The following is an 11,953-nucleotide window of genomic DNA, read 5'->3' as shown; positions in this document are numbered from 1 at the left end:
GACTGGATACTGCAGTGCAGTAAGGAAGCTGGAGAAGAAGTTCGAGGGGTTGGAGCTCCATCATATACCCCGACTGAAAAATCAAGCAGCTGATGATCTAGCAAAGATAGGTTCCAAGAGAGAAGCCATTCCGAGTGGTGTGTTCTTGGAGCATATACACACTCCATCAGTCAAAGAAGATCCTTTCACCGAAGAAACTCCACAGCCCAAGAGTGCCACAGATCCGACTGAAGTTGAAGTCCCAGCGGTGGTCGACTTGATCATGGAGGTTTTGGTAGTCATTCCCGACTGGACGATTCCGTATGTCGCATATATCTTGAGGAAAGAGCTTCCGGAGGATGAGGAAGAGGCTCGACAGATCGTCCGTCGATCTAAGGCCTTTACCGTCATCAAAGGACAATTATACAGAGAAAGCGCGACTGGAGTCGGTCAGAAGTGCATAACACCAGAAGAAGGTCGACTCATCCTCAATGATATTCACTCGGGGACCTGTGGTCATCATGCGTCCTCTCGGACCATCGTGGCCAAAGCATACCGAGCCGGATTTTACTGGCCCAAGGCGAATGAGATGGCAAAGGAGATAGTGGATAAGTGCGAGGGATGTCAGTTCTACTCGAATATGTCGCACAAACCTGCGTCAGCTTTGAAGACCATCCCACTCGTCTGGCCTTTTGCAGTTTGGGGGCTGGTCGGCCCTTTGAGAACAGGACGAAGTGGCTTCACGCATGTACTGGTGGCAGTCGACAAGTTCACCAAGTGGATCGAGGCTAAACCAATCAAGAGCCTTGACACCGGTACTGCTGTTAGCTTCATCAGGGAACTAATATTCAGATATGGAGTCCCGCACAGCATCATTACGGATAATGGGTCAAACTTTGACTCAGAGGAATTCAGAACCTTCTGCAACTCCTAGGGCACACGGGTCGACTACGCATCAGTCGCCCATCCGCAGTCGAATGGACAAGCAGAGCGAGCTAATGGACTGATTCTCAAGGGACTGAAGCCTCGACTGATGCGTGATCTCAAACACGCGGCTGGAGCTTGGGTCGACGAACTTCCATCTGTACTCTGGGGACTGCGGACCACGCCTAATCGGTCGACCGGAAGAACTCCATTCTTCTTGGTCTACGGAGCTGAAGCAGTCTTGCCGAGTGATCTTCTCCACAATGCTCCTCGAGTTGAAATCTACAACGAAGCAGAAGCTGAACAAGCGCGGCAGGACGCAGTCGACCTTTTGGAGGAAGAAAGGGAGATGGCTCTGATCCGGTCGACCATCTACCAACAAGATCTGCGCCGTTTCCACGCCTGAAATGTGAGAGGTCGAGCCTTCCAGGAAGGGGATTTGGTTCTCCGAGTGGATCAGCACAAACCACACAAGCTTGCTCCTTCTTGGGAAGGCCCCTTCATCGTCACCAAGGTCCTCCACAACGGGGCGTACCGTCTTTACAACATCGAGCATAATATCGACGAGCCCCGAGCTTGGAACGCAGAGCTACTCCGCCCATTCTACACTTAAGTTTTATCACTCGGATGAGTTGCAATAAAATACTTTTGTAGTTCATGGACCTCAAAATAATAGTGGAGAGCAATCCTTCCACTCGGGGGTTTAGCTGCGAATCCGTTTCGCCTAAGTTTATCAAAATCCTACCGAGTGAGCAATCTTCTCACTCGGAGGCTTAGCTGCGAATCCATTTCGCCTAAGTTATAAAAATCCTACCGAGTGAAGAGCAACCCTCTCACTCGGGGGCTTAGCTGCAGTCCAAGCACTCGCCTAAGTTGTGAAAATCCTACCGAGTGGTAAGCCAGCCTTCCACTCGGAGGCTTAGCTGCGAATCCGTTTCGCCTAAGTTATCAAAATCCTACCGAGTGGTGAGCCAGCCTTCCACTCGGGGGCTTAGCTGCAGTCCAAGGACTCGCCTAAGTTTATCAAAATCCTACCGAGTGGTAAGCCAGCCTTCCACTCGGGGGCTTAGCTGCAGTCCAAGCACTCGCTTAAGTTATCAAAATCCTACCGAGTGGAGAGCAATCCTTCCACTCGGGGGTTTAGCTGCGAATCCGTTTCGCCTAAGTTTATCAAAATCCTACCGAGTGAAGAGCAATCTTCTCACTCGGAGGTTTAGCTGCGAATCCATTTCGCCTAAGTTATAAAAATCCTACCGAGTGAAGAGCAACCCTCTCACTCGGGGGCTTAGCTGCAGTCCAAGCACTCGCCTAAGTTGTGAAAATCCTACCGAGTGAAGATCAACCCTCTCACTCGGGGGCTTAGCTGCAGCCCTGTGCTCGCCTAAGTTATAAAAATCCTACCGAGTGAAGAGCAACCCTCTCACTCGGGGGCTTAGCTGCAGTCCAAGCACTCGCCTAAGTCGTGAAAATCCTACCGAGTGAAGAGCAACCCTCTCACTTGGGGGCTCAGCTTTGTCAGTTCTCAGTCGACTGACCTCCTTGTTGGCAATCCCAAGAGCAGTTTTCAGATTGGTATTGTCTTGTTCGAGCTTGGTGACTGAAGCTAACTTCTTGTCAGCAAGCTTGATCTTTTCAGCTAGCTCAAGGTCTTTCTTCTGCTGGGCCTCCCTTACCTTACCTGCAAGTTACAGCAAGATCAGATGCTGAAACAAGCAAAGGGAAAAACAGTCGTCAGGGTCTCACCAAACATACCTTCGGTCTCCTCCTTTGCCTTTGTCAGCTTCTCCTGAACCAGCTTCAAGCTCAGCTCGACTTGAGTATGTTTTTGTTCCAGCTCTGAGTAGCGAGCCACAAGATCACAAGAGTCCTGCGAAGAACCAATCGACTAAATGTCAAATATAATTCACTTCCGAGTGAAAAAGGGAAAAACACACGTTTCTAAGACTACAGCCGAATACAAGCATTCGACCGTAGTCTCGGGGACTACACCCAGTGGGTGCACTCAGCGTGCCCCCACTAATCCTGTTGAAGACAAAGTCGACCAGTCGACCTCAAAAAAAAATGTGTGCGAGATGCATTCTCTAAGACTGTGATCAACTGCAAGCAGTCGACCACAGTCTCGGGGACTACACCCAGTGGGTGCACTCAGCGTGCCCCCACCGTTTTGCGAAATCCAGTCGACCAGTCGACTGGCAGAAAGATTGACATCATAAAGCCTAAGGCCGACTGCCAGCAGTCGACCTTAGCCTTGGGGACTACACCCAGCGGGTGCACTCAGCGTGCCCCCGCTAACACGGAGTGTATTCGACACACCCACTGGGTGATTACTATAAATTCCGGAAAAGAAAAGTTTTTGGTAGCATATCCAACAGAACAAACAGCGGTCGACTGACCTGGACATTGCTTTGGAGGGCAGAGCTGGCGTCATAAGCTGCCTGGCTCGCGTCTCGGATGGTCTTCAGCTGCTCCATCATGAGTCCCGCCTGGCGTATTGCCTCCTTCGCTGCACCAGCTTGGTCCTCTGGGACGTGGTGAGTCGTGAAGAGGGAGGGCTGCTGAGCACTCGTCAGCGGATTTGCGAAAGACACCGTGTGTCGAGTGGTGTTCTCTTCCCCCACAGTCAGAGTCTCAGGCGCCGTCACATCCTGAGGCACCTTGCTGGCAGGCGTTTTCCGACTCTTCCTGCGTGCCAGTGGTTCTTCATCCTCGTCGTCGTCAGGGAGATTGATAACAGTATGGGGCGGAGCTGCGAAGAAGAATCAGGATCAGAGGTCGCGAGCCAGTCGACTAAAAACGGTGTTAAGAATACAGTACCTGGGTTCGAAGTTGCCGCATCCTCCATCTCGTGGTCATCGGCCCGGGCCGAAGTTTCAGAAGTAGCAGCACTGCAACTCCAAAGGATCAGTCGACTAACTTCAGCGTCGACCAGAAATAAAGTTCACACAGAATAAGAAAATATGAGCAGCACGGTTACCCTGATATGGTAGGGATGGACACCTACATCTTCGGCAAAAGTTTGATCGGCTTCGACGAGGCCGCCCTGGGCTGCTTCGACGCCTTTTCAGTCGGCGCTGGAGAGGTGGTCCTAGGGCGCTTGGTCGACTGCGTCGCAACCCCCTTGCCCCGTTCAGTCGAAGGGTCGTGGACGAGCTTCGACCGCCTTTCCGAGCGCGGTGGCACGACCTCCTCCTCCTCCTCTTCCTCGTCCTCGACGTCGTCTTCATCACTGACATCATCATCATCGTCGTCATCGTCCTCTGCGACATCCGAGTCCCATTCCTCCTCTTCCTGGCTCTCGCCTCCGCTCGCCTCGCCCTCCTCAGTCGAAGCTTGTGCCCCATTGGGCATCGAATACATCTCGGTGAGGGCCTAACAAATGCCCAGACAAGAATCAGTCGACCAGTCGGCAGGATTAACAGAAATGAATACGACGAGGGCGCAGTGGAGAGCAGGGCAAGTGTACCTTATCTGGATCACTGTTGTGGTCGAGTGGAGGAATCCTTCTGGCTCCGCGCGGGTTGTCCTTGTTTCCGGTGACGGCCGCCATCCATCTTTCCAGAGTGACATCGTCGACTGCTTCTGGATGGACTCTGGTCTCGTCTTCGGTCCCACAGTACAACCACATGCAGTGGCTCCGGAACTGGAGAGGCTGGATGCGACGCCTGAGGAAAACCTCCAAGAGGTCCATGCCTGTCACTCCCTCCCGAACCAACTGCACCACGCGCTCCATCAACATCTTCACGTCGGCTCTCTCCTCCGGAATCAGCTTCAGAGGGGAAGGCTTGCTCACTCGGTCCATAGTGAACGGGGGGAGTCCACTCGACTGCCCTGGCGTTGACTGGACCTGGCAGTAGAACCAAGTCCACTGCCAGCCTCTAACGGACTCGGGAAAGGTCATGGGCGGGAAGGTGCTCTTATTCCTCACCTGAATCCCCAGGCCCCCGCACATTTGGACGACTCGGGTTCTCTCATCACCGGGGCTCGCCTTCTTCACGGTCTGAGATCGACACGTGAATATATGTTTGAATAAACCCCAGTGCGGTCGACAGCCCAAGAAACCCTCGCACATGGACACGAACGCAGCAAGATAGGCAATGGAGTTTGGGGTAAAGTGGTGGAGCTGCGCTCCGAAGAAGTTCAAAAAGCCACGAAAGAAAATACTTGGCGGCAAGGAAAACCCACGATCGACATGAGTGGCCAAAAGCACACACTCACCCTCTTCTGGCTGTGGCTGCCACTCATTCCCCGGCAACCTCGCAGCTCCGTGAGGGATCAAGCCCTCGTTGGCCATGTCGAGGAGGTCCTTCTCTGTGATGGTCGACTGGATCCAGTCTCCTTGGATCCAACCCTTCGGCAGGCGGGATCTGGACGAGGACCCTCCGCGGCTGGTGGATCTCCCCTTCGCCTTCTCCGACGCCGACGCCTTCTTGGCACGCTCCAGCGCCGCCGTCTTCTCCTTGGCCATGGTCGCCGGAGAGATGCGCGAAGGGAAGTGATGCGGGGGCGAGAGCGAGCACGCTGAGCAGGGAGGAAGGAAGCAGAGAGAGGGGGAGAATGCTAAGGCGCAGCACAGAAATCCTCACCGGGCTCATTTATAAGGTCCCTTCCGAGTGGGTGACAGGTGGGCCCGGTCGATCTAATCATATCTGGAACAGTTATGCAGACGGGATACGTGGCGAAAAAGGCGGCGCGGAGATCGAGGCGTCCATGCCCCGTCCCATCCGAACGCCGCGGTCCGCCCCGCTTCGCGCGCGCCCCAAAATTTCGCATCCCGCGGAACCCGCGAGCAACAAATCAGTCTGTCAGGCGCGGCGTTTCCGGCGATCCGTCGCTCGGAGATCGTCGAAGCCTGAAAGATCACTCGACGCAAAAACAGAATGGATCAAGTCGACTGAAGGCAAGTTGTTTCCTGTCGACAGAGGGATTCTTTGGTCCAGAACAGCGCACAACCGGAGCACAAAGATTAATCGGAAACGACATCAACTCCTTCTTCACTCGAAGCCTCAATCCATTCGGGGGCTAATGATGGGGTTATGTACCTAGGGTAGGGTCATAGACCTGATCCAAGTAACTTACCCCAGGACATCCTTAGAAGAGGTCGCCTTCCAGTCGACCAACGAGGATTCACTCGACTGGCCTGAAGGACTCGACCACGAAGACTCACTCGACCACCAGGAGGTCAAGAGGCACTCTGCACTGCAACGGCCTGTAATCAAGTAGACTTTATGATAGTAAAGGCCTTTATGTGGGGCGTTACCAGTAACGCCCCAGACTTAACTCACCTTAAACCCTCTCCTACGTGGGCTGGCTGGGGTCCTGGCGCACTCTATATAAGCCACCCCCCTCCACAGGCAGAAGGGTTCGGCATCTTGTAATTCATACACTCATAATCCACTCGACCGCCTCCGGGCTCCGAGACGTAGGGTTGTTACTTCTTCCGAGAAGGGCCTGAACTCGTACATCCTTTGTGCTTACAACCTCTCCATAGCTAGGACCTTGCCTCTTCATACCTACCCCCCACTCTACTGTCAGACTTAGAACCACGACAGGGGTTGCTTCCTCCTCTTCTCCTCGTGATAGACCTTGGTAATGCACGAGGGAAGGGGGATCCAACCATCACCAATGGTCTATATATCAGAGAGGAAGAGTCCCGACTATTGTCATGGGGTCGCTTCTCCTTCTTTTTCGTGTGCTAGACATTTTTGTGTAATGCACTTGGGAAAGAAGGGAAGAGTGACCTTCACCGACAGTCAAAATTTCAGAGAGGGAGTGCCCACCATACACACCACGAGGGTGAGAGTTTTTCAAGGAAGACTCAATAGATCGAAAGTTAACCCGTGCCGAATAGTGATCTATGTGTTGAGTTCCTGGTATTTGCCGTCGATTTTTAATCTTTGAATTATGAACACAGGAAATGTCTAGCGACAATAGGATCCCCTAATGCAATTACTACCCCAACGACGGGGGTATGTGCGACATGCCTCACCTGGAAAACGATAGGTGCTTCACCCTCACGCTGAAGGAGACCTTCGGACATTTTACGGTATGTAACAACGACAAGTGCTCTTTTGTAATTAAGCATGACTTGTGCTTTTTTGCTTTAACGTGCAATTTCTGTTTTTTACAATTCGATTAGTGCATCCCCTGCTATGCAAGACCTTATGCCCTAGAGAAGCTCAATTTCAAAGATAGGGAGAGTTTGGAGATGAAGAAAGCTCACCTTAAGACGAAACATGATTTCATTTTTTAGGTTAAGATCTACAATGCAGTAAATCACACACATTTTGGATATTCAAATTGGAGAGTACTATGCAACGCCTATGGGTTTCAGGAAGATATGAAAATAACCTTCAATATTGGTCCTGAAGATAATATCGACATTTGGGTGGATGTGGACATGATTCCAATTCTACCTCCATGTGAGTTTGTCACACAAATTTGTTAAGTAATTTATATTGTTTATTTAAAAATAGTTGGTATTCATCCCTACTAAACCTGTTTATTTATAATTGATATATCATTCTTTTCTTCAATAAATACACGAGAAGGTGATACATCTCCAACGTATCTATAATTCTTTATTGTTCCATGCTATTATATTATCAATCTTGGATATTTAATATAAGTTTTTGTGCTATTTTATATCATTTTCTAGGACTAACCTATTAACCTAGTGCCAAGTGCTAGTTGTTGTTTTCTGCTTGTTTTTTGGTTTTCCAGGAAATCAGTACCAAACGGTACAAAACTTTTTGACAGTTTCTTCTGGACAAAAGAGACCGTAGAAGCTTCGGGAGGAGAGAAGACGATAAGGGACGAGACGGCAAGATAAACATGGCGCGCCCAGGGGGGTAGGCACGCCCTGTTACCTTATGGGCCACACGTGGCTCCGTTTGACCTAATCCCATCTCTGTAAATTCTCTAAAATTAGGAAACCAACAAAGAGTGTAGCGACCCGACCTCAAACGGTCAAGTCTCTGTGCTTCAGTGTCAGCCCTGGATCGGTAATGCCGACACACACAGTACTCGAGGATTTATAACAGAGTAGCAATCACACACTTATTACATCGAATGTCTCAACAGAGAACTTATTACAATAAACATGGCTTAAGGCCATCTAATACGATAACAGCAGAAGGCTTGGAAGATAAAGTGAGTCCATCAACTCCAACGACATAGCTGAGCTACATGGCAACGAGCTAACAAACCTTACTCCTCATATGAAAAGTCTGCAACATAATACGTTGCAGCCCAAAAACGGGTCAGCACATGGAATATGCTGGCAAAGTAACACAGTAGAGCAAGAACAGAATAATGCTATAACTACATGCATATTTGGCTGGTGGAAAGCTCTATGGTTATAGTGTTTTTGCGAAAAGCCAATTTTTTCCTACAACAAAGGAATATATTTTATTTAACTATCATGGTAGTTGAAACATCATTGAGAAGGTTCCTCCAACTCAATCCCAATTAAAAGTAATTATCAACCCAACAACATTAATTTAGAGTGATGAGATACATATGATAATCCAAGTACTAGATACTCAAGATTTGTTCATAACCGGGGACACGGCTAACCATGATTAGCTTATACACTCTGCAGATGTTTGCACACTTTTTCCCACAAGACCCGATCTCCTCCATTGGATTTCTCGCACTACATGATGTTTGAGAAACGGATGACTGAGACACAGTCTTTCAGAAGTATTAACTCCTTACTCCGGGCAGACCATACCAACCTACATCCGTCTACCTGCTGATCCACCTCTTCAGGAGCTTCACACAACTTACTCAACTATGCTAGAGACCATAATAGCTTGTGGCTGCACACGGAAGTTTCTAGCATAAAATATCCCAGTTCCCTTTGATCCTGGGTGGCGGACCATAGGATTATCACACGGGTACTCCGGGATATCCTAGGACAACACTGGATTCCCCAGGTGCCCAACAAACAATCCACCCAGATGTGTATTTAAGTTGCCACCTTAAGTTGAACCATTAATTAATAATCTCACATCTGTCATGGATTCACTCACCCAAACCACGTCTATGAGCATAGCATAGCAATATAAGCAATACGTAGAAGTAACTCCCAAGGGTTTGATAATAACAGGGCAATAGGTTCTAGCTCATCAACTACTTCCCAACCCACATGTTAATCACATCCTAATCATGCAATGTTTGAGGATTGGAGCTAATGCATAAAAACTGGGTGATAAAGAGGTATGATCAAAGTGTTACTTGCCTTGCTGATGATCCGCAAAACCTAAAGACTCGTAGTAGCATGCTTCACACTCCTGGTGTTCTATCGCAAACAAACAATAGCATAGATAAGCAATCAAGCAAAGAAGCACGGGTAAAACTCAAATAAGAAGATCTAACCAGAAAGTCCAACTTAAGAACTCTGGTTTGCAAAAAGAATCAAATCAAATAGAGTAACAAACTCAAACTGCGAAAGAAACAAGATCCGTTTACTAATCTGGACCTAAGTCAAATTTTACAGTATCAAAATCTTGTTCAAGTTGGTTAAATAGAAGGAGGGTTTTGAGACGAAGATCTAGGCGCTTGAATCGCCTGATTCCGATAATGAGCGAAAAGATAAACTAAAATGAAAATCGGATCAGAAATCGCGGTCGAAAATAATCATGGATAATCTGAGAAAAAGAAAACTGACGAACAGGCTAACGAACGAATGTTCGCTGTCTGCGACTATCGGGTGAACACCATTCGTTAAAACGAACGTACGGACGAACGTCCGCTAATTAAACTAAACCAGAAAAAAATAAACCGATCTATTTAAAAAAAAAACCTAGGGTTTTTTTTCTAAAAAAATCGGATCGGTCTTTTCTAAAAAAACCGGCGGTGGCGACGGCGGCTTTACCTCCGGCGAGATCTGGCGAGGCGAGGCTTGGGCTTCGGCGAGGTGGGGCTGCGGCGATGGGTGGCCCGGGGCGGCGACAGGCGGCAACGGCGAGTGGCGGCGCGCGGCAAAGGGCGGCGGCGCGGCGCGGCTAGGCGGCGAAGTGCGGCGCCGCGTGGCGGGGCGGGGTAGGCGGCGGGGTTGGTGGTGGTGGGGGCTCCGAGGCGGGGTATAAAAGGAGGGGGGGTGCTTGCTTGGGGAGGGGGCAAGGGGGGCGCGACAGAGTCCTGGCCGGACTCGGCATCGCGGGCGGCGGCAGCCTCCCGGTCTCCTGGAAGGAGACGGCGGCGCGGGGCTAGGAGGCCAGCTCGGCTGGGCTTCGGCCCAGTCGGGCGCTGAGACTTAAAAAATAATAATTTCGCCAGAACTTAAATAAATCCTAGAAAATAAAATAAATATCTAAAAATGCCAAAACAAATTTTCACCGTCTAAATAAAATATTTAGAACAAGATGAACATTTTCTTGGCCCTAAAATGCAACTTTGAAAAACGTGCAATTTTTCTAATTCAAATAAAATAGCAATAAACTCCGAATAAAAATCAAATATTTGATTTTAATATTTTTCCTCCAATATTTCATTTACTTTGGAGAAGTCATATTATCTCCTCTCATATATTTTAATATGAAATATTTTCGAAGAGAAAAAATAATTAAAACCAAAAATCCTCGTTTCAATATTTGATAAAACTCAAATATGAAAACTGAGAAATCCCCAATTCTCTCCGAGGGTCCTTGAGTTGCTTAGGATTTCGAGGATCGCGAAACGAAATGCAGTAAAATATGATGTGCATGAATGATCTATGTATAACATTCCAAATTGAAATTTTGGGATGTTACAAAGAGCCATCCCAAACACTTTTTTTGCCACCACAAGTTTATGTTATTCCACGATCCCATCTTGAGGCCTTTTCCGGTACTCTGCCATAGGGGGAATATTAATCGATCATGGAGGGCTTCTATATTATCATTGTTGCGTTCCGATGATGCGTGAGTAGTTCACCACAGACCTACGGGTCCATAGCTAGTAGCTAGATGGCTTATTCCCTCTCTTTGATCTTCAATACAATGTTCTCCTCGACTACAGGAATCAGCTGTTTTGCCGTCCGCCATGGCAGACGGCAAAGGACTAGTCAGTGGAAGACAAACGTGTCCGGCGCTGTAAACTCTGGCAAAGAGCTTCTTTGTCGTCTGCTTTCCCTCAGCGGACGGCAAAGACATTTTACCGTCGGTGGAAGATGGCAAAGATTGTGGACGGTCAAAAAAACGGCCATTAGCCACGTTGGGTGGCTAATGGGAGGCTTTGTCGTCTGCCTTGTGACGTCAGTAGGTCTTTGTCGTCTGCCACGAACGGCAAATTGACCAAATGGGTCAGCTCCCAGGTTGCACAGGTTGCTGCCATGTGTCCTCTTTGTCGTCTGTGGCAGACGACAAAGATCCCTTTGCCGTTAGTGGCATATGGCAAAGAGCCTGTATTGTTACTATTTTTTCTGCTTTCTGTTATATCCATGTATTTTCAAAAGACATAAATGATATATATAGTTTCAACCTCAAACATAGCCCATGTATCCAACATCGAGCAGTCCATCAATGCAACATAACACACAGGGTATTAAAAGGTCCAATACATACATAGTTTCACGGAGTTCATCAACATACATACATAGTTTCACGGAGTTATTCAACATACATTGTTCATCAACACAAAATCAAAACAGAAACTAAAACTAGCATTCCATCAATGCCAGCTTCCATGAAGTGAATCAAATCTGCAAAAATGGGTGTAAGCAAGTTAGAAGAAGAAGAAGACGAAGAAGACTAGAAGAAGAAGAGGAAGAAGAAGAAGAAGACTAGAACAACAACAAGAAGAAGAAGACTAGAAGAAGAAGAAGAGGGTTTTTACCCTTTTCCTTCTCATTCTTCTTATTTCATTTTTTCTTCTATTCTTTCTTTTTCTCCCGTTCCTTGTTTTTCTTCTTATTCCTTATTTGTGTCATTTTAGAGCTTATATAGGTAATTATGAAATTTTTTAAGCTAGCTAAGCTTATTATGTCAATTTATAGGAAAACAAGGTAAGTGTAGGTCATTTTGTGCTAGCCTAAGTAATTATGCCATTTTTGAGCTAACCTAGGTAA

The sequence above is a fragment of the Triticum aestivum genome, chromosome 7A, assembly GCF_018294505.1.
Source record: "Triticum aestivum cultivar Chinese Spring chromosome 7A, IWGSC CS RefSeq v2.1, whole genome shotgun sequence".
Taxonomy (NCBI): domain Eukaryota; kingdom Viridiplantae; phylum Streptophyta; class Magnoliopsida; order Poales; family Poaceae; genus Triticum; species Triticum aestivum.
The sequence above is the reverse complement of the archived record's forward strand: the minus strand, read 5'-3'. Positions refer to the sequence as shown.